At 40.5% G+C, this 23,116-nt stretch overlaps 1 protein-coding gene across 4 annotated transcripts in view; it reads left to right on the forward strand.

Moving 5' to 3' along the window:
* The first annotated feature begins 9,003 nt into the window (after window positions 1-9,003).
* ATP6V1C1 (ATPase H+ transporting V1 subunit C1) overlaps window positions 9,004-23,116 on the forward strand; it is a 59,879-nt gene continuing 45,766 nt past the window's right edge. Inside the window, exons 1-2 of one of the 4 annotated variants that reach the window (XM_072774114.1) lie at window positions 9,463-9,644; window positions 13,933-14,012. The gene's annotated coding sequence lies outside the window, so the exon portion shown is untranslated. Of the gene's footprint in view, window positions 9,122-9,462; window positions 9,645-13,932; window positions 14,013-23,116 lie in introns of those variants that run through there. The other 3 variants (XM_072774115.1, XM_072774113.1, XM_072774116.1) reach the window with 3 other exon arrangements.

Genomic DNA, 23,116 nt, shown 5'->3' on the forward strand with positions numbered 1-23,116 from the left:
CTATTCTAAAATAAGTATTTGTTTTGAAAATTGCTTACCAATGGGCTTCTGGGTGGCTCAATCAGTTAAATGCCTAACTCCTAGTTTTGACTCAGGCTCATGATCTCAGGGTCATGATCTCAGGGTAATGAACCCCATGTGGAGTTCTGCACACATCATGGAGTCTGCTTGAGATTCTTTCTCCGCCTGCCTCTCTCTCCTCCCCTGGCCCTCATCCTGCTTGATGTGCTCTCTGTCTCTGTCTCTCTCTCTCTCATAAATAAATAAATAAATAAATAAATAAATAAATAAATAAATAAAATCTTAAAAAAAATGCTTACCAGAATTTTGTTCTAGAAAGAGATAGTATCTCTATCTTCTAATACTGTTTGTTACAGAAACATCCTTAATAAGAGAGGCCAACCAGGACAGTGGCCATGGAGGTCAAAATCTGCTGAGAAGTATATAACAACTTACCTGCTGAATTAACTATTCCTGAAAATGGAGGGAAAGAAAGAAGAGTTCAGAACAACAGCAAAAATGCAAGAAACCCATGAAGCATTATCTCCCAGTGATATCCACCCCTCCTTTCTACACTGTCTTGGTTTCTTGTGAATTTTTTTATGAATATGTCTGTTGCCCCCTTGGCCACTCTGATTAACCCAACCGAGTCTGGCACCACATATGTTCAATATGTCTCGTATAGCATCTTATTAAGGCTACTATTTACAAGAATCCCAGCAAAAGGAGGCGGCCATCCCACAGCAGTGGCTTCAGCTACATATCTCAGGATCTTAGAATCAACTCATTGAACAGATCCCATAACCCAGAGTCTAACTTAAGAGAAGTCAGGGGACTCTTCCAAGTTTCTCTGCTGGTCTTTCCCCTTGGCCCATAGCATTAGTGCAGGCATAATAAGTCAATAATATTGACTCTGCCTTGGCACCTGAGGAAGAAGTTTAAAGGAATTCTACCATTGATAATATCCCTGGCAAGTTAGTTGAGCCTGACCTGAATGGTTTCCAAGGCCAAGCCGGTGTCACTGGTCACTTCAGTTAAACTCAGAGACAAATTTCGTACTGCTTTTTCTAATTGGATCGATTTCATTGTAGCAGTAACTGAACATCAACTGACATAAAAAATGAGCCAGTTATCCCTTTGGGAAGCTTTTCCAGGTAATCAAAGTCTTGATTTTGAACTTCATTTTGGATTCACAGTCAATTGAGGGCTTTGTGGTCTGCTAGTAGTGTTTCCTTAAACCCTTGATGGTCTCGTGATCATTCCTAAGGTACCTGTCACTGTGTTTCTGGAAGTAGGTCAAGAAAATACCTGGATGCTATGCAATCACTGCAGTCCTGGGGACATACATGGTAGTCCTGGAAATAAAGTGTGTGTTTTTAAGGTTTTTAAAATTTATTTATTCATGAGAGACACAGAGAGAGCAGAGACATAGGCAGAAGAAGGAGAAGCAGACTCCCTGCAGGGAACCCCGATGCGGGACTTGATCCTGGAACTCTGGGATCACATCCTGAGCCGAAGGTAAACGCTCAACCGCTGAGCCACCCAGGCATCCCAAAAGTGTTTATAATTGTTGGTGCACCCCAAATAAACCTACATTATTCAATGGGAACAACTCCACAGCACCACTAACATGGTTGCCCACCAGCTGTTAAATCGTAGGCTTCTCAGGTCACTTTGATTAATTGAGTCTAGTCCTGTTTAAAGAGGAGCTGCCTGAGGAAGCCAGACTGAAATAGTCTATGTGACCAGGCATGTGGCATTTATCCACCCCCTGGAATGGCTGAGCAATGGCTACAGGAATGGGGTTGTGGAAGACAACTAGAGGTGTGACAGGTGTTTTGTGTGGGACAAGCAGGAGCTGGGACCACTCCTTGCTACTTCAGACACACGTTGGTAAGGTTAAGGGATATGACGATCAAACCTCAAACTGTTCTCGAAGCCATCTGGCAGGGGAAAGCAGTGAATTAAATTGCAAGTGCTTGCAACTGTTTATGAGAATCACAGTAACATGTTCTCCTACCTGAAGAAGGCTCCAGGGAGGTCTAGGGTGTTACTTGCCCAGGTGCTGTGTTGTTCTTCCTCCATCACAAAATCAGTGTGTCCTATTCCATTTGGCTACCCCTTCACTTTTCCTCAGCCATTCCCTATTCTCACCGAGACCTTTCATCTGGAAAAACCATGCAAGAAGGACAGGCAAGAGGATTTGTTATTCCCTCACCCCAGGGAGACTTGGCAAGTGGTGTACTCAACCAAGCGGTCATTATCCTTATGATCTCTAACTATGCTTTGATTGGGGGGGGGGGTGACTTTCTGTTCACCCAGGACAAGTATTAGTGCTAGTCATTATGAAGGGAGGACCTGAGGGTGATTGTCAGAATGGTGAGGAATTGCCTCTGCCTGGAGAAGAGTTAGCAGCATGGCAACCAGGGCCCTATCTAGAGTCTCTGAGACGGCATGGCCTGCAACCACCTCTGCAATTCCTCCTCAGTAACAAGCTATAAAGCAGAGGGCCATTTATTTCTCAGAAGATATACAATTTAGCCTACAACTGATTCCCAGGGACTGTACAATTTAGCTTATTATCTATTTTCATGGCCATCTTACACTAATCAGCCCATGAGATCCTCATCCTTACTCTTACAAAAAGCTGTGTCTCTGATGTATTATTTATTATCACAAACACTATCAAGAACTGGGAAGGGTCTGATATTTAACCCTACAAGGTAATTTGGCTTCTCAGAGTTTCATGGATGCTAGCTGCAGACACAAGGCCTTTGGGTCAGAGACAGAGGACTTTTACTCACAGCACAGACTTTTATCACATCAGCATATTTGTATTAGTTCCCCTACCCAAATTTCCACAGTGGGGACATGGATGGGCCCTGGTGGATGTGGGGACACACAGTCAATTTCATTACCTGAGAGTAGCCCTAAGCTCAGGGGACCCAGATCTTTCATACTGTACAGTAAATGTGGCTGTTCAACACTTCAGAAGGAAACGTTATCTCTATGTTCCAAGGCTGTGTGCTATACAAACATCCTTGCAAAGACAGTCCAGAGAAAAAGGTTGTTAGTATCTCTACTAATAGGGCATGCAGAAATGTTAGAGACTCATGAAGAATTGTTTCCCTACAGGAGTCACATAAATCAATACATTTAATAAAATAGTAAGGGCTGAGATGAAAGTATTGAAAGGGTACTTAAAATGAGTGTTCATCATTTCTGTTGGTAATTTTAAAAAACACATTCTCCTGTCAGTAAATCAATTGTATTATTAACTGTTTTGAAAGATATATGCCTGTAAATTGAGGAATTAAATGTAATAATAAATGGGCAACTAAAGAAAACATGTTTCTAATTATTATCAGTTGTTTTGTTGCATAATTTTCCTTTTTTTTCTTTAACTGATTGGTTCCTTGTAACTACCAAGTGCTAACTTCTTCACTTGATCTTAGCCAAAAGGCTGAGAAGCGATCCAAATGCTAACTTCTTGTGCTATTACTTTTAGGCTACTGGTATAAATAAGATGAAAATTGAATAGATTTAGTCCATAGCCAGCCACTTCCTAGTAGAGAACAGTAGTCGTTCAATATCTTTCCTACTGGGTTAAAGTTGGAATGAGCAAATTAAAAATTAATAATAAAGTGAACAAAATCTTGAAATACAGGTGAAAGGACAGAACTGCTTTTTTTTTTTTTTAAGATTTTATTTATTTATTCATGAGAGACAGAGAGAGAAAGAGGCAGAGACACAGGCAGAGTGAGAAGCAGGCTCCATGCAGGGAGTCTGACATGGGACTCGATCCCCGATCTCCAGGATCACACCCTGGGCTGAAGGCGGTGCTAAACCACTGAGCCACCTGGGCTGCCCCAGGACTGCTTTAAAAAAAAAAAAATTTTATCTTCCTACTTCTCTGAACATTTGCTGCTCCCAAGAAGCTTTCATAACATTTCCAAGGAGATATGACAAAGATGATAATTTCTATTAGTTCAGGGACCAATAACACAGGGAACAGAAGAAAGGAACTGACAAGTTTAATTACTCAGTAAGCTCTTTCCTTCCCCTCTGTCATTAAATGTTTGAAAATCCAAACTTTAATTGTAAAATCTATTCAATCGTCTATTGGATGTACAATACACATTCAAGACTAAGTAAAAGGTGGTCTTGGTAAGGTTGATAAATTGTAATGCAAGTAAAATTACCTAAATGCCATAAGAATGCCATGAAAATTCAGAGTATAAAATAAGTATGTCCAAGAGATAGTGCAAGAAGCTTTATGCTGCAGAGGTTAAGAACATGGACTTAGGAGCCAGAAAGCTTGGCTTCAGAACTCAGATCTGCCCCTTACTAATTAGTAAAATTACATTATTACCTCATGCCTCAGTTTCCTCATATGTAAAATGGGGATAATAGTACTTGTATCGAAGGGTTGTTCTGAGGATTAAGTGAGTTAATCTATGCAAAGCACACAGTGTTGTGCACAAAGCTAAGGGCTTTAAAAGTTCAGCTCTAATTGCTGTTGTTATATGTATGGTTATGCAACTCAGAAAAAAACTTTTATGAATGAGGATGCACTGCAGGTGACTCTGGTTAACAGCAGGAAATGGAATGGAGACAATGTCAGACATCCCTCAGCTGACAGCCCAGCTGAGGCACCAGGGGGATGGATGTCCTAGACTCTTGCTCTGAGAGAAGACTAGACACAGACATTCCCCACCTGCTGCTCTGAGCCTATGGCAAAGGTTGCATATGTGTATGCATCTCAATCAAAATATTCTTGAAGGATGTACCAAATTCATTTTCCCTGAGCTGCGGAATGATGGGTGATGTTAATTTTCTTCTTTTTCTTAACTATACTTTCTAATTATGAAATAATTAATATCTATTAATTATTATAGGAATAAATGAAAATCTATTTTAAGAAGCCATTATTCATCAAATAGTTGGCATTTATTGTTTTAAAAATTTCTGTTTCTATTCTTCTCAAGCAAGGGGCACGTTATGCAGAAATTTGTGACTGTGACAAGTCCAGAATTCACTATGAGGCTGGCATATGGGAACCAATCCTTTAGCTACTGAGTGAGCCTGGTTGACAATCCAAAGTGGCAATGTGACTATAATTTATTACATGATTCCATATAATTCTTATACGACAATAGAGGTAGATATTATTGCCTCAATTTTATGGATAGAAAACTAAGAGTATTATATACCATCTTAGTAATCAAGAATTTGGGAATCTAATGAGATGCGGGCTGGCTCAGTCAGAAGAGCATGTGACTCTTGATCCTGGGGCTATGAGTTTGAGCACCACATTGGGCATAGAGATAACTTAAAAAAAATAAAAGTCAAAAAAATTTTCAGGGCACCTGGGTAGCACTGTCAGTTAAGCGTCCAACTCTTTTTTTTTTTTAAGATTTTTATTTATTTATTCATGAAAGACACAGTAAGAGAGAGAGGCAGAGATGTAGGCTGAGGGAGGAGCAGGCTCCCTGCAAGGAGCCTGATGTGGGACTCGATCCTGGATCCCAAGATCACACTTTGGGCCAAAGTCAGATGCTTAACTGCTGAGCCACCAGGCATCCCAAGTGTCCAACTCTTGGTTTTGGCTCAGGTCATGATCTCAGGGTCGTGGGATTGAGCTCTGTGCCAGGTTCCATGCTCAGCATGGAGTCTGCTAAAGTTTCTCTCTCCCTTTGCCCCCCCCCCCACATGCTCCCTCTCTCTCTCTCTAAAATAAATAAACAAATGACAAATAAATAAATCTTTTAAAGAATAACCTTTGGAATCTGAGAATATCATAAGGTCTAGTACTAGAATTTTCATTTCTTAGCACTATTGATATTTTGGATCAGATAATCCTTTGTTGTGGAGGCTGTCCTGTGCATTGTAGGATGTTTAGCAGCATCCCTAGTTTCTACTCACTAAATACTTGTCATATCCCTCTCCTCACAGGTTGTGACAAGTAAAGACATCCCCAGACACTGCCAAATATCCTGATTGAGAACCACTGGTTTAGTGTATTCTATTCATTAATTACGAATATTAAACTCCAAAGATTCAAGATATAAACCTCAAACCATTTTCAACACTTCACCTTCATAGGGGGCTTAGTTCTTCAACTAAATCTTTAATTGATATCATTGTTGATGACAACAGATATTATGATATAATGGACATATTATGCATAAAGATTTTCCTATCTTGTGAATTACTTCCATCCTAATGTAGATCAAATAGACAAACATTTTTAAGCCTTCACTTTCATTAGTCAAATTGCTGACCGTAGTTTATGTTTCTGCTAGCAGTATGAGAGTCTATCATACCACATTTTCATCAGCATTGGTTGTTATGTATACATTTCTACCTTTGCTAATATAAGTTCTCATTTATATTTATATATTTTTGTAGATACTTGTACCGTCTTATTTACATAAGACTTATTTATTTGAAAGAGAGAGACAGAGACAGAGTGCAGGGTGGAGGGGCAGAAGGAGAAGGAGGGAGAAACTCTAAGCAGACTCCATGCTAAATGCAGAGCTGGATATAGGGCTGGGTCTCAGGACCCTGAGATCATGACCTGAGCTGAAACCAGGGGTTGGAGGCTCAACCAACTGCATCCAGGTGGCACTTGTCTTATTCATATTTTTGAACACTAGTAAGGGTGAATATTTTCCCGTATGTTTTAGCTAGTGGTGTTTCTTCCTTCCCTAATTGTGTCTTTTCTTCACTTTTGTGTTGGGAGTCTTGTTGATTGTTCTTATCCATTTGAGCTCTTTATGTAATGTAACCTGATAGTAGAAATTTCTACAAACCAAAAGAATATATGAAGCATTTGAACTTAGACTTTATTAAAAATTTGGGCAGATGGCAAAAGATTTACATCAAGGCAATCTCAACTGGAGTTCTGAGCACTCTTGCTTTTGTAAGCCCTTTAATCATGTTGCTTTCTTTCTCTTCTCTTTTCCTTTCACTTCCCTATGCTTTCCTCCAACCTCTTCACCCCAATTCTGTTTTTTTCCAGTCTGAAAACTAGTTTAGTTATGTCTTTGGCTTGTCTCCATTTACCCAAGCTCAGTTTATCTTCTGTTTTGCTAATTTATCAAAGTGTTTTCCTAAGCAAGCACATTTCCTTTTCTCAGGGAGATACCAGTACCAACTTTCAAGATATTTATATTATAGGAGGGCGAAGTGATTTTTTTATTTCTATTGTGCTATTAGTTTCAAATACTTCTCCCACTTTAATTAAAACATTTATCTTTTTCCTTGAAAAAATTGTTAGGAAAAATTAGGTATTCTCTATGCATTTTTTCAGTGCCTTTAAGCTCAGAAGGTACTTCCTGGTGGGGAGTCTATAGACAGTTGGAAATGGAGGGAAAAGTGTGGCATGTCTGCTAAACATACTGACATACTTAGCATGATCCTACCTGTATTACAGAAAAGTGAGCTTCCTCTTTTTGCAAAACATTCTCTTACTATTAGAAGGTATTAGAAAGCAATCATGTGCTGCTTATATTAAATATGCTTGCTAGATTTTTTAATGAGATAAGCTAGACCTAATAATAATTAGAGCTAACATTTATTGAGCACTACATTACACCGCCTCTCAAGTATCACTTTTTTTTTTTTTTTTTTACGAATTTATTTATTCATGAGAGACAGAGAGAGAGAGAGAGAGAGGCAGAGACACAGGCAGAGGAAGAAGCAGGCTCCACGCAGGGAGCCCGATGCGGGACTCGATCCCAGGACTCCAGGATCATGCCCTCGGCCAAAGGCAAGCGCTAAACCGCTGAGCCACCCAGTTGTTCCAGTGTTTAAAACATTGGAAAGTATCAGGAGGTCTAGAAGTGGATGCACTTGAGTTTAAAATTTAAGAAACTGAGATGAGAATTCTGCTTCAGGGCCACATACAAACAAGAAACTCCAAAAGGTTTCAAATGCAGACCCTAAAATTGCACTGTCCAAAGCAGTTGCTAACCTCTTGCGTGTATTTGAATTTTAATTAAAGTGAAATAAAATTTAAAATTCAGTTTTGGTCACACCAGCCACATTTCAACTGCTCGGTAGCCCCGTAAGGCTAGTGGGTTCCATATCGACAGCACAGAACAGCATTTCCATCATTGAATAAGGTTTTATTGGACAGTACAGTGCCAACAAAATATTGCCTTTAGGCCCACTTTTTTTTTTTTTTTTAGGCCCACTTTTGTGATGCCAGATAAGGCTTTTGGAATTCCTGACAAGTTTCCAAAGCTGTGTTATAGAACTGGTTGTTGGAATTGCCTGAACTTCATCCAGAACTGGTGAAGCATCTGGTTGGAGATGGTTTGGTTGGTTGTCGCTTTCCGTCCAATTTAATATTGAGGCTTTAAGAAATTCTGTGTTGAGTTTCTCCAGGGACACAAGAGCAGAAAAGGCATGGAATAGCTCAGAACACCTGGTCCTGTCACCTACAGTAATACCGGTGACCCTTTCCTGGGTGTTTCCTCTGCCAGACACTGTGCTAACTGCATACTTCCTTCAACCCTCACAATACGTCTAAAAGGTGTGTATCGTGACCACCGTTTTGTGGTGAAGAAGGCTGAACGTTAGCGGCCTGAGGTCACACAGTTAGGAGTAGTACAGCCGGAATTTAAGGCAGGTATGTTTATGCCCCTGCGCTAACCAGCTCTGTGACCTCTGGTTCTTCACTTTCTTCATCTACAAATCTAAAAAGAGACTAGAAAATCCTAAGGTTCTCTATCGTTTCTAAAACTAAGTTCTAAATGAGCATATGACCTCTTTATTTTCCCAAGCCAAAGAAATACGCAGGTTCCGAAGAGCGCTTGCTACCTTCTTCTCTCCCACCACCTCCCCCGCCCCCAGCCCCCAGGATGTGCTTTTCCTCGTCCACATCTCTGTCCCGAAACCTTTCTTGGTTCCCCGTCATGTAACGTGGTTTCAACTATTGTGATGTTTACCACACGCCACACATACTCCCGAACTAGATAACGTGCCCTCTCAGGGCAAGAAGTGCATCGCTCTGGGAGATAGAGCAGCATGCCCGCAGTGCGCAGCGAATGCTCCACGAACATTTCTGGAATTAACTGGAAGTGGACCGGAAGGAAAATGTGAATCAGCTGAAGTAAACGATTAAGGCTATTACTCAGAAAACGGGGCCGCCCGCAGAAACCCCGCGTGGAGCAGCCCGTGTCGGCTGCGGGGCACAAAGCCCGACCCGCAGAAACCTGAAAAAGCGGGGTCGCGTCGGGGACGCTGGCGGTGACGGTCACCAGGGGCGGGCCAGACGGCGCCAGGGCCCGGCGCGGGCGGCTACCCGACCCCGCCCGAGCCGCGGCCCCCAGCCCTCCGGGGCTCCCAGGCTGTCGGAAGCGCCGCCCCGCCCCGCCCTCGGCGGACGGTCGCGGCGGCGGCGGCGGCGGCGGCGGCGGCTGCGCAGTGGCGCGCGCGTAGGCGAAGCGGCGCGCGCCGCGGTCAGCTGACTGCTCCGGCTGGCACGTGACTTGCTCCGTAGGCGCTGGGGTCGGAGAGCCGTGAGGCCGCCGCTTAGGGCCGGGAGGGATGGAGCGCTGAGCCGTTAACGTCCGCAAGGCTGTCCGCCTCCGTAGCTGTTAGTGAAGCCACTTCGCTGTTTGACAGCTTCCTGGGTCAGTGAGCGATGGTGGCCCCGGGGGGGGAGTCCTGGTCGGGCCGAACCTTGCACCGCGGTCGCCGTCCGGGAGGAACGGGGGTGGGTGCAGGGGCCGAGGCTGTGGCGTTGAAGCTGGCCGGGTGGTTGTGTCTGTTTTCTCGACGCCGGTTTGTTGAAATCTTGCGCGTGGGTTCTTTTTCTGAGGAAGAGGAAGAAGGGAAAAAGAAATGGCTCTAGTAGCCGAGGCAGAAGGAGAAACACTGCGGGTCTAGGACATTTCTCGTTAGAAAGGGATGCGGGGGGGGGGGGGGGGAGGCGGGAAGCGAATCCACGCCCCTTGATCGAGAGGGATGAAATGTGACAGAGTGGCCCAGATGGGGATCTGGGGTGGTGTGTGTGAGGTCACAGCGAGCTCTAGAGCCTTCACTGGGTGTACGCGCTTGTGAGTACAGAGGTCTGGGAGCCCCTCGCTGTAGGCACTGGACTCTCACAGAGGATGCAGGGTCTTTGTAGGCAAGGGGAAGGACAAGAATCCAGAGAACTCAAATCATCTTTTATTAGGATGGGGGAAGGATAGGCAAGAAACCCCCGTAAAGGAACTTGAGGGGAGAGTCACATAAGGCAAATTGAATCACCTGAGAAACGAGTAAAGAGAAGCTCTTATTCTTTTCAGAGGAAAAAGCTGGTATGTTAGGGAAAAATCAAATATTTCAGTGAGAGCTCAGTACTTAGCACTGCTCTGGGAGTGCAGGAGTGGGGCTGTAAACAGTTCAGCCTTAGGAGTAACCACCAAGGCTGAGACACACACGACACGTTGAGGTTATATGTAATTATAAAAAAAAAAATGCCAAGTACTTTGGAATTGTGGAGCAGGGACAGAGGTATGAACTGACGCTATCAGGAAATATCCTGGAGGAAAGATAACTGGGGTTGGAGCTTTGCAAGCCAGTGGGATTTGAACCGGTGGTGAGAAACGAGAACTTTCTAGGCAGGGAAAGCCACAGGATTAGAAGGCCTGAAGATGAGAAGAAAGAGTGCACCTAGGGGAGTTAAAAGTCTAGGTTTGTGGTGGATTTGAATTGCAGAGAAGTGAAAAATAAAGTTGAGGTCAGATAATGAAAGCTTTGGATGATATTTACTCATTCATGCAACTGATCTATATTGAGCTGTATACCAAATACTATGCTGGTACTGAGATTTAGAAAACAGGATCTCTGTCATAGAGCTACAGTCAAGTGGGGGAGATGGGTTTTAATAAATAATTATGCAAGTGTAAAATGTGCTTGGAAGAAATAAGAGTGGTATGAAAGTTTGCAAAGGACATGGCCTTCATAGAAAGTTCAAAATAGACTTTTTCGTGCATATAACTTTCAAACTGACATCTGAAAAGAGGCTATAAAGGATGTGAAGGTGTGAGTGAAAATGTTCCATACAGAAGGAACAGCGTATGTCAATGCCCTGAGATGTGAAGAGGAATAAAGCTTTTGAGAAGTTGTAGGGGTACTAGCAGGGTCGAATCTGGAGGGAACTATGTGAGAGAGACAGGGGAAGGCTGGGATCAGGCCCAGCAGGGCTTTTATCCTAAAAGCAAAGGGAAGCCAGTGAAAATGATAGTAGAGTGAGTTAGACATGTTTTTTTTTTTGTTTTTTTTTTTTTTTAATTTTTGTAGAGAATGTGGAGGGGGCAAAAGTGAATGAGGGGAAATCACTTTGGGAGGACGTTGTTGTAATTCCTGCCAAGAGATGGCAAAGCAATTTAAGTTTCCTCCTATAGGAAATGGAGAGCCAGCGAAGGATTTGAAGGCAGGATACCTTCTTTCTCCACTAAGGAATTAAGGAGTTTTAACCATATTCACTTCTGGAAGAGCTAAGGAGTTGGGGAAGGGAGAGAATGATTAGATTCCATTTTGACCCTTCACTGAGGTACAGTTATAACTACCCCCTCAGCAGCCTTGACAGGGGAGGCTGGATCATTTGGGGGTTGACTGGAGATTCCTTTGTAAAAATCTGTTCTGGCCTTCCAGACTTATCCTTTGGTAATGTTATCTCCTCCTCAATACCTTTTATTGAATAAGAGTAACAGAGTGGATTCCATTACCTTTCATGTTTATTTTGTTCTCATAGGTCTTTGAGTGAGAGTAGATGAAAATGCATTTCATTTTATGGATAGGAACCTATCCAGACCCTTGGAACTAGAAACAGATTTATCTCAGTCTGGCATAAGTGCCACAGTGTGCTGACTGCTGGTGTATTGTTCCTGCTGATTACCTACATAATACTTAACCACAATCATATCTAGAGAGAAGGATGAGTTTCCTGAAGTAAGTTGTAATCTTTGATTCAGCACTTTTGGTGAACTTTTTCGATTAGGACACCGTCAAAGGATTTGGCAGTAGTGGTCAGTGTTTTAAAAACTGCTTTTCTGTAAGCTTGGGTAAAGCTAGTCAATTCACAGTTCAGCTGGTGGAGATAATGAGCAACAAAGTGGAGCTCAAAGTGCTTAGGTTGTCAATCACAGTTCTTTGGCAACAAGCAAGTCTCAAGTTGTGCCGAAGACTGAGCCTTGAGGTTGTGTCTTAGAACTCCCAGATCCTTTTCTCTTTTGGTGTATCTTGCAGGGACTAGATAAAATCTAAAGAAACAGTACTCAGGATCTGACTGAAGTAAATGCTGAGAGCTAGGTAATTAGTGTAATTCTGCTTTTAAAACTGGGCAGGAGATACTTGTTTTTTTTATTTTTTTAAGATCTTTATTTATTTATGATAGAGAGAGATTGAGAGGCAGACATAGGCAGAGGGAGAAGCAGGCTCCATGCACCGGGAGCCCGACGTGGGATTCGATCCCGGGTCTCCAGGATCGCGCCCTGGGCCAAAGGCAGGCGCCAAACCGCTGTGCCACCCAGGGATCCCGAGATACTTGTTTTTAATTGTTGGCATATCAGTCTTAGCAGCCACATTTACACTGGCTTTTACAACCGAAAAAGAAAAATTTAGGACTTCAAAAATTTGATTCTGTGATTATTTCCATAACTAATGAAATGATTCCATTGGCCAAAGAACAAAACTGGAATGCCAAAATAAACCTTTGCAGAAGAATTGCTTTGTAGTCCACCAGTTCAGAAGCAGTCTTCCTATTGAACTTGAGTCTGTTTAGGGGTACCTATGGTTTTAAGTATCTCCTAGTTAAATTTTATGCTTGTATGTATTTTGATCTGTCTGCAGAAGTAAATCTTTTTCACCTTTAAAAAAAAAAAAAGATTTTATTTATTTATTCATGAGAGACACACAGAGAGGCAGAGACACAGGCAGAGGGAGAAGCAGGCTCCTCACAGGGAGCCTGATGTGGGACACGATCCTGGGACTCCAGGATCATGCCCTGGGCTGGAGGCAGGTGCTAAACCGCTGAGCCACCCGGGGCTTCCCGACCTTTTTCACCCTTTGGATGTGGAATTATACGCTATTTTAGTTATAAACTAATTCATGTTAGAGTCTCATTCATTGACATTTTTAAGACATAGTAGAAACCATTAATATAGTGCCCTTGGAAAGGTAGCTTGGTGCATTCTAAAATTTCTTACTGACACAAGTGACCCTTGGAACTAGAAATTTCAAAATATAATCTTGATAATGAAGCAAAATTATTTTTCGTGGGAAATATACTTCTAATGTTATATCACTGTGTGAATCTGCTATACATTTATTGAGTTTAAAAAGGAGCCAGGTAGGCAGTGGAGGAGAGGTGCTTTGGTTATAGCAGAGGATGAAAGAGCATTTGCTCTTTATCTAAAATAAGGTGTGTGTAGATTTGCAAGTACAAAAATGGTGTTTTATAGAAAGAAACTGGTGTATTTTTAAAGATACTGCAAGCAAATTGTTGATGAATAGGAAGTTATTTGTAAATTAAGCTGATTAATAGGTGGGTTCACTTTACCATAAAGGGTTTTCTTTATGAACTGGGCTATAGTTCAGTGTTTTTGTCTGGGTGCTACCTACTGGCGTTTTGGACAGAATTGTCTGTTGTGTGGCCGCCCGCTTCACTAAATGCAGTTAGTAGCCTCCATGTTGGGAGAACCGAAAATGTTCCGTACATTTCCAAACTCCTCCTGGTGGAGAGAGGTACCATTTGATCACAAAACACTTGCATGCGATGCTACCATTTATTTGTTGGACAGATATTTGAGTGCATGTTAGATGTTGGGGGTATAGAAGTTAAGAGCAGTGTTTTCATTAGCATGTAAAATGTGTATAGCCAGTGGCTGTGTGATCTTAGGCAGATAATTTCATTAACTGTTCTTTCATCTACAGGTGGGGGTAATAATAACATCTGTGAAGAAAAAACACAATTGCATGGCATATTGAAGTGCTTATCACATAGTGCCTGTTCAGTAAGTGGTTGTCACTACAATACAATAAACAGAATCTTAAGCTTACTAGAGTGATGAATTGGGAAAAACGAACTTGTTTTAAGTCTATAACTTGATGAATTTTAGGCCGCATTGTGTTAGAGATATAAGCATCTTATGGTGGAATGTGATATTGTGGTCCAATCACTGTTATAAAATGTCAGCCCAAAAGAAAAGGGAAGTAAGACTTTGGGAACCATGAGTGTAGGTTCAGGGATTCCCCTGGCTTGGAAGGAATTGTTTGTTCCTTGGGTCATTGCTGAGTTGCCTGTGGCAGAGAGGAAGTCTCTGGGAGCTGAGGTCTTGATGATTACTTTCCATAATAGGTATACAGTGCTGTCCTTCGATGTCTGCCAATTCATCTAGCTTAATCAGAAATTACAAGAAAATTTCCTAACTGCCCCTCCCCTGCACATTTCAGTTTTTATGACATGTCTATTGCAAAAGTTAAGGCTTGGCTTTTACAAATTTATTTCCAGTCAACTGTGAAAAGATGGTAGTTTAGGGGTACCCGGGTGTCTCAGTTAAGCATTGGACTCTGTTTTTCGGCTCAAGTCATGAACTTGCGGGTTATGGGATCAAGTCCTGCATCGGGCTCTGTGCTTAGCTGGGAATTGCTTGAGATTCTCCCTCTCCCTCTCCAATCTTAAAAAAAAAAAAAAGATGGTAGCTTATAAAATATGTCTATTGAAGAAAAAATTGTCTTACATACTTAAATGTATTTATGGCATGAAATTCAGATAATCTGTAATGGGATTATGGAGCAATTTTAAATATTTCAGTTGAAGACAAAGGCAAAAATTAAGATTTAGGGATCCCTGGGTGGCGCAGCGGTTTGGCGCCTGCCTTTGGCCCAGGGCGCGATCCTGGAGACCCGGGATCGAATCCCACATCGGGCTCCTGGTGCATGGAGCCTGCTTCTCCCTCTGCCTGTGTCTCTGCCTCTCTCTCTCTCTCTCTCCCTGTGTGACTATCATAAATAAATAAAAAAAAAATTTTTTTAAAAATTAAGATTTATTTAAAGAAGGTATATGTTCTGACAGTTTTTATTTTTTTTAAACTTTTTTTTTTTAATTTATTTATTCAGAGAGAGAGAGAGACTGAGAGGCAGAGACACAGGCAGAGGGAGAAGCGGGCTCCATGCAGGGAGCCTGACAGGGGACTTGATCCTGGGTCTCCAGGATCAGACCCCAGGCTGCAGGCGGCGCTAAACCGCTGCGCCACCAGGGGTGCCCATGTTCTGACAGTTTTTAAATTTCATTCTATATGAATCATGAAACTACTCCTTGAAGGGTAAAATTCTCCTTTTAATTATTGGAAACTTTTAAACAAATTTTACTCTTAGTAGGCCCTTCCCACAATCTCAGCTAAGAGGCTTCTGTTTTGAAGGGCAGAATTTAACATTGAAAGAGGAAACAGTTGTTCTTAGTTTTGATTTGTATGGTGTTAACAATTTCTAAGGTAGGATATGATAACTTTTTTAAATGAATGGATTGTGGTAGATCTTTTGCACTGGTCAGTTCTTTTAAAAGTTGATGTATTGTAGTTGGAATACTGTGTGATATTTCACTGACATGTAAGGTATTTCTTCTTGTGCTTGTTGAAATAGGCCACTTTAGTAAACCTGGTATTTTCAAGGACTGAAAAGGAGGTGGTTTTGCATGTAAACCACTTTTTTTTTTTTTTTTTTGTAAACCACTTTCAATCTTAATTTATTGTGCAATTTTATTTACTGTGAAAGGTGGTTGCAAAGGACTCTTGATTTCTTGAAAGCATTAAAGTGAGTTAAGTATTGGAGCACTTACTGTGTTTATAGCCTGCCATAGAAAGTGTGCAAAAAGTGCATTGATGTATAAGATTTCTAAACTCTACAGAACAAAATAATTTCTGTATTGTAGAACTAGCAATACTGGGGGTGTCAATAATGGCAAGTTATGTTTTTTTAATGCTTTAAAATTTATATTTTATCAATCATGTTAGCATGCCATACATTTCCAAATTAATGACACATGTATGAATATAGGGAACATTTATTCAAGCTCCATCTGATCCTTTTTTTGTTTTCTAACTAAAATGAACATTTATCTCCTTATTACCAATACATTTTCATTGTTGAGCCTACAGGATTACTATAGTCAAGCCCTGCTTTCAAGCTTACTTTTTAAAAAAATGGAACTTAAAAAGCTGAAAAATATATCTAAAATGAAAAATTCACTTTGTGAGATGAATAGCAGAATACTGTAAAGAAAAGTTAGCACCCTAGAAGATAGAGCAAGAGTGTACCTGAACTGAAGCATACAGAAACAACTGAAAAAAAATGAATAGAGGCTTTTTGACTTGGGGCAGTACTAGGTGGTTTAACATGTGGTTTTTGTCTCAAAAAAAAAAAAAAAAAAAAGATAGGGAAGCAGAAAAAAAATTGAAAAAGATAATGGGTGAATTTTTTTCAAATTTGTTGAAAACTTAACACAGTTTCAAGAAGCTAAGAGAAGTCCAAGCTGTGGAGTAGGCAGATATTCCTTATGCCACAGGAAGCATATTTGTTTTTGAATATTTTATTTATTTATTCACGAGAGACAGAGCGACAGAGGGAGAAGGCAGGCTCCCTGCAGAGAGCCTGCTATGGGACTCAACCCCAGGACCCCAGGATCACGACCTGAGCCAAAGGCAGACACTCAACCACTGAGCCACCCAGGCCTCCCAGAAAGTGTATATTATAAAAAAAAAAAAAAATTTGGTAAATTAGACATCAGAATATAACACTTCACAGCATTAAGTATTGGTGAACATGAAAAACAACTGGAACTTGCATACCTTGTTAATGTGTCTACTTTGGAAAACAGTTTGGTAGCTTCTTAGGAAGTAAAGTTCATGCTAATCATTCAGTTCAGGAATTCCACTTCTGATGTTTCTGCAAGAGAAATGAAAATACATTTTCACGAAAAGTGTTCATAGCACTTTTGTTGTCAATGGTCCCAAACCAGAAACAGTCTAAATGTCCCATCAGTGGACAGATAAATAAGCAAACTGTAGTATACATTCATGTAATGAAATATTAAACAATAAAACGATGTACCTCTGATAAACATAACATGGACAAATATCAAAGACTTGCTGAGCAAAATGGATCAGGTACAAAAGAGTATATGTTGTATTTTCCATTTACAATGAACTTCTAGATCAGGCAAAACTAATCTCTGGTGTGACAGCAGATCAGCATCTGCTCCGGGCTGGTAGTGCAGTAGGGATTGGCTGGGACTGGCCATGAGGGAAGGCTTTTTGACAGAAAAAAGCCTTAGTTGTGGTGGTGGTTATAGATGTGTACATTTGGTAAAAACTCACCAAACTGTACCTTTATAATGAGTGCATTTTGTTGTATATAAATTATATTTCAATAAAGTTGATCTTAAAAAATACAGGGGAAGTGAAGAGAGAGCTCTAACCAGTTATAAACCAGGTGCTTTGTATTATCTCATTTAATCCTCACAGTTATTCATTCAAGAATATTCAGGGATGCCTGGATGGCTCAGTCAGTTAAGCATCTGACTTTGATTTAGGTCTTGATCTCAGGTCCTGGGATTGAGCCCTGTGTTGGGCTCTCTGCTTAGTGGGGAGTCTGCTTCTCCCTCTCCCACTGCCCCTCCCCCCACTCATGAGCATGTGCACTCTCTGTCTCAAAGTCTTTTTTTTTTTTAAATTCAGATACTTTTTGAGGTTCTACATACTGGCCTCTATGCCAGGCACTGAGGATACTGAGTTGTGAGCAAAAACTGTCGTGATTTCCACGTACTCTAAGGGGCAGTTTATGTGCAAGAAAGACATTAATAAAAAATGTCCCTCAGGGAAATACTGAAAAGAACATGTTATGAGAGCATATAATACATTTCATTCTTAGCATATATATATGCTGTCGTGATATATGATACATATCGTATTTCTAATTTATGAGGCACTTTCTGTGCCTTGGTTCTTTGTAACTACTACCCACCTGATAAGGTTGTTTTAAACATACTAAATGAGTTAATATATGATTAGTGGTAGTAAATAGGAAGTGCCCAGCAAGTATTGGCTGTTATCTTGATGACATTTGACAATTCTAATTACCTAATGTTGCAGGGGTACACCTGTAACTAAGGGAACACTGGAGAAGGACAAGGTTTGGGGGAAGAGATTATGAGTTTGGCTAGAAATTTGGATTTTAGGATGCTTTTGAGGCATCCAAGTGGAGACATCTTATAGTTGGTTGAGGAGCCTTGTTGGGTACAGCTCTAGATGTAGCAGAGGGGCCTGAGCTGGATATAAAAATTTGGGAGAGTGTTCAGCATCTAGCTTGGAATCGCCTTGAAGATAGATAACATCTTTAAGAGAAAAAGTATGCACATACCTTTTTTTAATGTTTTAAAGATTTTTAAAAGAATTTCTTTTAGAGAGAGAGACAGACCGACAGACAGCCATGGACAGGAATTGGGGCAGAGAAGAGAAGTGGGCTCCTGGCTGAGGGTGGAGTCCGTCACGGGGCTTGATCCCACAACCCTGAGATCATGACCTGAGCTGAAATCAAGAGTTGGACACTTAACTGACTGAGCCACCCAGGCGCCCTGTTTATACACATTTATACCCACATATAACAGAGGGACTTAGACCTAGATCTGGGCCTTGAGGAACTCCAGCATTTGATTGGGATGCCTTCTAATTTTCTCTTTTGCTTAACATATGATTTGTCTGTATTTATGCCTGACTTCCAATATACAAGATGAAATAAAGGGAAATGATTAGGAATAAAAACAGAAGTTATTTGAAGCATTCAGAGGAGGTGGAAATGTCCAGGATTTTGATGAGAAGATAACCAGTGGACACCCAGTTTAGATGGTTTCCATGTAGCTGAGAGAAAAGGGGAAATGTGTTTAGCAAGGTGGATTTCATTTTCTGATCCCAAAGAGTACATACGTCTATTCATCTGCAAAGATAAATTTTAGTTGGAACTGTGCTTAAAGTTTCTTAAATTTCAAGGAGAATTTTTTTCTCTAATTAATTAAGCTCTACACCCAATGCAAGGCTTGAACTCAGTGACCCCGAGATCAGGTGTCACATCTCTGCTAACTGAACCAGCCAGGCGCCCCTTAAGGAAAAAAAGTTGTGTTTTTTTTTTTGTTGTTGTTGTTGTTTTAAAGATTTTATTTATTTATTCATGAGAGACAGAGGAGGGGTGGCGGGGGGGGGCAGAGACAGGCAGAGGGAGAAGCAGGCTCCATGCAGGGAGCCTGATGTAGGACTTGATCCTGGGTCTCCAGGATCACACCCTGGGCTGAAGGTGGTGCTAAACCACTGAGCCACCTGGGCTGCCCAGAAAATTTTTTTTTCTGTGACTTGTGTCCACAGGATAACAGTGGACATTGTTCAGAAATAGAGAAGAATTTTGCAAAAGACTTACTAATGCTGTTCTCATGGATGGTTCCTTAATGTTCATCATTTTGTTGATTCCTTCCAGCAGCTCTGTGAAGAGATTTGTAGTATTCCACAGATGAGGAAACTAGTGAGTTAGGATTTTAACTATCATGGACTCCAAAGTTTGTGCTTTTTTTTTCCTCTGATCTCTAGGTCTCTTTTTATTTTTTTTTAATTTTTTATTTTATTTTATTTATTTATGATAGGCACACAGTGAGAGAGAGAGAGAGAGGCAGAGACACAGGCAGAGGGAGAAGCAGGCTCCATGCACCGGGAGCCCGACGTGGGATTCGATCCCGGGTCTCCAGGATCGCGCCCTGGGCCAAAGGCAGGCGCTAAACCGCTGCGCCACCCAGGGATCCCTCTAGGTCTCTTTTTAAATTTAATTTTTATCTCCAGGTCTCTTGAATCTCTATTTTATTTATTTTATTTTATTTTATTTTATTTTATTTTATTTTATTTTACTTTACTTTACTTTATTTTATATTTTAATTTTTTGCTTTTTTGTTTGGAGGTATCATTGTTGTTCCTTCTGGGAGCTAGGATTGTTTGGGGATGCTGAGTGTTGCTGTTTTAGAAATTGTGATGATCCTGGATGAATAGAAAAGGGAAGGGAAGCTCAGAGCAGATCCCTTTATCTAGCAGAATTCCTTGGGCATACAGGTTGCTTGGAGCCTGGAAGGAAACAGGACAAAAAGGTTTAAGGTTACATCTCTCCAAATAGGAGAGCTCAGGTGGGTCTGAGTGCAGAACATTTTCTTCTAGCATGACACAATAGAAAGAACATAGCCTTTACAGTCAGACATAGTGAGATTTGAACCCCCATTTGCCGCTTGTGTAACCTTGGTAAATTAGTAACCTCTCCAAGTACTGCCTAGCTCATAGGGCTGTCTTTAGAATTAAACGAGGTAGCAGAGGAGTTTTGTATTAACACAGTACCAAAAATAGAGGACACCTCTTCCCCCTCATTGCCAAACAGACCCTAGAGAGGGCTCTAGTTAAAAGATGGAATTAGAGAACTTTCTTAGACATTTCTAAGAATGTTTCTTAGACATTTCTAAGTTTATTATTTTTTTAATAATCTCTGTACCCAGCATGAGGCTTAAACTCAAACCCTGAGATAAAGTTGCATGTTCCACTGACTGAGTCAGCCATGGCACCCCTCTTTTTTTTTTTTTTTTTTAAGATTTTATTTATTTATTCATGAGAGAGAGAGAGGCAGAGACATAGGCAGAGGGAGAAGCAGACTCCATGCAGGGAGCCAGATGTGGGACTCGATCCTGGGACTCCCAAGATCACACCCTGGGCTGAATGCAGGCATTAAACCGCTGAGCCACCCGGGGATCCCATGGCACCCCTTTCTTAGACATTACTAGACTCTACTTTTGCTTAGGATTATCATGACATTATTTCATTTGATCCTGATGCGAGCTCAATGAAATAGTATGGCAGGTATTTATAGATAAGTGGGGTCATTTTTCTTATTTCTTGAAATACTTTGGAAACCTGTTGGATGAAAAACATTTTCTAGAACTTGAAATGGTATACTATGTAATCTATTGTTATAGCTCATATTATTTTAGTCTTTGAAGAAGCTGCAATTTGGGTAACTTTAAAATAAGGACTTAACAATTGATTAATCACCTGCTATTTGGGGGGAGAAAAGGTATAAAACGTCATCAGATATACTTTAACAGAGCCATTTGTATAGATAATTATAATAAAACCTCAAATTTCAAAAAACTACCATCGCATAGAAAGATCTGGATTACTAAAAGAAGTTTAAAGATATTATTAGATTCTCTAATCAGCCAAGAATTTTAAAGTTCATTGTAGTCGTGTAATTGGTGTTTGGGCTAAGAAAGCTAGATTTGATAGGTGCAAGAATATTAGATGGAGGAGACCAGAGATAGGGAAAAGCCAAAGCTGAAGTGGCCAAAGGCAAGTGAAAAGATAACAAGATTTGGAGCAGGTAAAGTGACCTAGGTACAGTAGAGAATAGGATTAGGGGATGACAGGGAAGCAGGAGATAGACTCACAACATTTCATAAGGAATTTAATTTTAGAAAACGATTTACTGAGTTGGATCCTGTAGTTTATATAGGTGTAGCCCAAGCTTTTACTTTTACAACCTTATGTGATTAGAATTGCTGAATATGTTGACCCTAAAATATTTTTTAAATATTCTGAGACATCAAGAAGATTTTTGTTCAATATATCATTATACTTGGGCATAACATAGTATAAACAGAAAGCATCTTTACTAGTATTAAAACAAAAGTTGTGCTCAGAGGATTAGTGTAGTAACAATACTGCTTTATTCTCTGGATATTCCATTTGGAAGCTCATTAAAATTATAATTTTCAGAAATTTGCTAAGCATTGTTTTATCACAAAGGAATTACATTCTTATAAAAATACTTAATTTTGAAGTATTTCAAGTATACAGAAAAGCTCAAATATTTCAGATTGACAGACATCCATGTACTTACTACTTAGATTTAATAGGTATTAATATTTTGCCATATTTGTCCCAGAAATTTTTTAAAGAAATCTTAAATACATATCTAAAGCACTGTTCTCCTATGCATATCTCTGTACTTTCTGTAAAGACGTAATTGAACAAAGTATACCATCGTGTGGGAATTTAAGTTGGTAACTGCTTTGGAGAACAGTTTGACAGTACCCAGAAAAGTTGAAGATGGTTAATGTCAGTTATCTCATGTGTAACAAACCAACCCAAACTTTAGTGGCTTAAAACAGTGATTTCTTGTTTCTCCTGATTCTGTGGGTTGTCTCAGTGCGTCTTTTGCTTGTTTCACTTAGGCTTGTTGGTGAGGCTGCATTCAGTTGGAATATTGACTATGCTGGAAGTTTCAAGAAACTCAGCTATTTTGCAGTTTATGCTGTTTGTCAGCCCCGGTGTTGCTGTTTCTCGGCCATGTGGCCTCTTATTTTCCAGTAGACTAGAGTACATGGCTTCCTTCCATGGTTGTCTGAGGACTATCCAAGAAATAGAAGTGGAAGTTGCAAGGCCTTTTGAGGCCTGGGCTCTGAAATCACATAGTGTAGCTTCCTTGAGTTTTTTTTTTTTTTTTTTTGGTCAGAATAAGTCACAAAGCCAGCCCAAATTCAACATTAGGGGAAATAAAATCCACCTTTTGATGGGTGGAGTGGCAGTCACATTGCATAGGAGCATGGAAAGATTTGTCAATATCTATATCATACTCGTTTAGCTGTTTTACTTCTATCTGTCCTTTCACAAAAACAGACATGCACAAATTTATTCACTGCAGAATTGTTTGTAATAGCAAAAAAGTAAAATGTGACTATCCTTCCAAGGAAAATGAACGATAAATTTTAGGTTATTCATAAAATACCGTATAGCAATTAAAATGAAGGAACTACACATGTGGATCACCTTGAATAATTCTAAAAACCGGTTGAATGAAAAGATTAAATTGGAAAAGAATATGGATAGAATGATATTTATATAATAGCTTTTTTTTTTTTTATTCATGATAGTCACAGAGAGAGAGAGAGAGAGAGAGAGAGAGAAGCAGAGACACAGGCAGAGGGAGAAGCAGGCTCCACGCAGGGATCCCGACGTGGGACTCGATCCTGGGTCTCCAGGATCGTGCC

This window comes from Canis lupus, chromosome 14 (genome assembly GCF_048164855.1).
Source record: "Canis lupus baileyi chromosome 14, mCanLup2.hap1, whole genome shotgun sequence".
In the NCBI taxonomy this organism is placed as follows: Eukaryota; Metazoa; Chordata; class Mammalia; order Carnivora; family Canidae; genus Canis; species Canis lupus.